This window comes from Acomys minous, assembly GCF_964271855.1.
Source record: "Acomys minous genome assembly, chromosome: 1".
In the NCBI taxonomy this organism is placed as follows: domain Eukaryota; kingdom Metazoa; phylum Chordata; class Mammalia; order Rodentia; family Muridae; genus Acomys; species Acomys minous.
Window position 1 is genome coordinate 122,460,300 of NC_140483.1, and position 3,412 is coordinate 122,463,711.

Sequence of the window (3,412 nt, forward strand, 5' to 3'; positions counted from 1 at the left end):
ATGCTCATCATTCATCCGGTTTTCCTTCTTTTTGCTGCAGTCATGAACAAGAGAATGTTATGCAATGTTTGCCTCTCACACAGTAGGTCTACTACTTGTCCCCAGTCCTCATTCCCCTTTGCTTCTAAACCCAGGCGTACGTATATTACTTGCTGAATCTGGCATAAACTGAAAACGTGGAGTCATTCATTTAAGAAACATTAATCATACCAAGATTGCAATAAGTTTTTACTCATTGCCACAAATATTTACACATTAAGCCACAAACATAGTTGGCGTGTATTTGGCTGTCACCATGTCAATTCACGGTATCTTCCTCTGTACGCGAAGTGTATTTTCCTGCCCAACTGGTGTTGAGCTTAAAGATGGCATTGACTTTGACCATTAAATTATATACACAGTCCACATTATACAAGCTCTGCCTAGGCCTTCAAAGCAGCAGGTGGTGTTTCTAACATAGCTGTATAAAGTTCATATTCACATCTCAATTTACCCATGGGACCATGGAAGTTTCAAGCTGGAGCATACAGTTAGTTGTAGATGAGGCCAGTCCACATCAGCTAGTTCCAGCCAAGTTTCAGACACATGAGTGAAAAACAAAGATTTGTGTTTGGAGTGTCTTGTGAAATAGCAAAAGTCAAACAATGCACTAAATTAAATCATAATTTATCTAAGAGACTGTAGCAGCCAAGACTGTATTGGCTGTTCCTTTCAAACATCTCTCTGGCCAGCCAGATCATAGCCTCATTTTCCATCATTTTCAGATTCTAATTTGTCCCTCTCCTATAATCCTGACTCCTTAAACCACACTACACACTACCCACGATACATGTTTTTCTCATTCCACTCTTGTTTATGACAAAGTTTCTGTCTTTCTTGTTACTGATTTTGTATAAATGAGAAAGACATCTCTGGTAGTTGAGGCATAGTTTGTTATTTTACTTTCTTGCTTGTCTTCTGGTCTCTACTTTGGGTGAATTTTGGACTGTTTTCTATCAAGAAATCATAATAAATTTTGCAAGGCATTATCAATTCTTGTACATCCTCTTTGATAACTAGAATGATGCCAAGGCCAACTGGTATGGCTTTTGTCACAGGGGAGCTATATTTTGACAGAATTGGCTCATTAGGAGGTGAAGCCTATTGGGGGAGCTTTTAGGTCACTGGAGATGTGTTCTTTAAGGGGAATGTGAAACTCTATCTCCTTTTCAAAATAAATCCCTGTGTTTTATACTTAATCACCTCAGTCATTTAATTATAGAAATGGAAAGGTGACTAAATATGAAACAAAATCTGAACTCTTTCCTTAAGGTTTCTGGATTTTAACCTACTTTCCTTCCTTTCTGCTTTCCCTATAACCCAGCCAAACAAATCCTTCCTTGCTGTTATCCTCCCCAAAGTTTTCTTTCTTTCTTTTTCTTTCTTTCTTTCTTTCTTTCTTTCTTTCTTTCTTTCTTTCTTTCTATCTTTCTTTTTCTTTTTCTTTTTTTTGATAAATACATATTCTCTACCACATCTTTAATGTATCCTTGAATGTAAGGTGCCTTCCCTAGTGCACTTCCCTTACCGTCCTGCTGCATGTGGAAGATACTGTGGCCTAAGAGACATTGAAAGTTGAGTCCAGAATAGTACAGTATACAGCTTAACAATGAATAGACGTAGTAAAGAACAGGGACCAGTGATCTGATGTAGGTGCTGCGGGCTCTGATCTGACTGAGAATTCTCCCTTGCATACCTTTGCAAAGAAAACCTTAAATTAAGAAGACCTACTGATTTCTACTGCTCCTTATAAAGTAAAGTAGAAATGGCTATTGAAATGTGTTTCATCATCCTGCTTCCTCTTACTTATATTGTCTTTATTGATATATGATTGACAGATAATACATGTGTATATTTACTATATGTAAGTTGGTATATTTGGGGAAAAGCTATAATTGTGAAATGATATATTTAGTTTGTACCAAGCACTTATCCATACTTTCAGTGGTACTCCTACCTTTTTACTGTTTTATGTTCGGTGAGAACATGTAACATAAGATCTGTCCTCTCAAAAATTATTAGTAGACAATAAACTATTGTTTCCCTTGTTATTATGTTGTACAGTAGCTCTCTACATTACCCATCTTGTATCACTAAAATTTAGTGCTCTTTAGCCAGGACTCCCTGTTTGCCTTTCCCCCAAGCCTCTGGTAACTACCATTGCATTACCTTTCCGTGAATTTGACTAGTGTCAGCTCATGTGAGATCATGCAGTTATTCTCTATGATACGTAGCTTAAGTTAATCATGATGTCCTTGAGGTTCATTCACTTTGTCACACATGACAGGGTATGTTTCCTTAAAAGGTTGAGTAACGCCCCATTACATATTTATTACTTGTTGTTTGTCAATACAGCTGGATATAAGATTGCTGGATTATATTACAAGGGTTCCAGTTTCTCTGGATCTTAACAAATGTCATGGTTTTCAACATGATACTCTTACCTGCAAGTCTGATGTGACAATATATGGTGGTTTTCCTCTGAGTTCTGTGAAAATCAGAGCTACTGAACACGAATCATGTACCTATGTCCATTTGTTGTTTACTAGAGAGACTGTCTACTCAGATCATTTCCCCAATTTTGTTGTTACTGTTGATTTTGATTTTGTTTTTGAGACAGGGTTTCTCTGTGTAGCCCTGGCTGTCCTAGACTCACCTTGTAGACCAGGCTGGCCTTGAACTCACAGGGATCCATCTGCCTCTGCCTCTCAGAGTGCTGGGATTACAAGATGTGCGCCATTGTGCCCAGATCCTTTGTCCACTTTTAAATATCACATTGCTTTTTGATGTTCTATTGAATGTAAAAGACTTTCATGCATTTTGCATTTTAGCCACATATAAGATAGATTGTGGATATTTTCTTGAGTGTTAAAGATGCTTTTAAATATTGTTAATAAATGTGAAGATTATTTATCTACCTATAAACTATTTCTAGGGGCTGGAGAGATGAGCTGGCCGTTAAGAACATTGGGTGCTCTCTATCAACCCGGTCTGATTCTAGAGCACACATAGTGGCTCATAAGCATATGTAACTCCATATCTAGAGGATCCACAGCCTTCATGGGTGCCAGGCATGCATATGGTCCACAGGTATACATGTGGGCAAAATACTCATACACATAAAATAACATAAAACTTTTAAAAGAAAATTTAATATTTCTCTTGTAGAAACTTAGAAGAAAGAAGAAGAAATTACGGTTCCATAAAAGCCAGTATATTATAAAGTACTTCTACTGAATATGGAACTTTAACTTATTTAGATATAATAGTGTATTTTATTGTTATCTTATTAATATTTTATATTCATAACCAATTGTATTTCTATCTAAATGTGCTCCTTTGTTAAGCACATATTTGAGTAATTTTAGGAAAA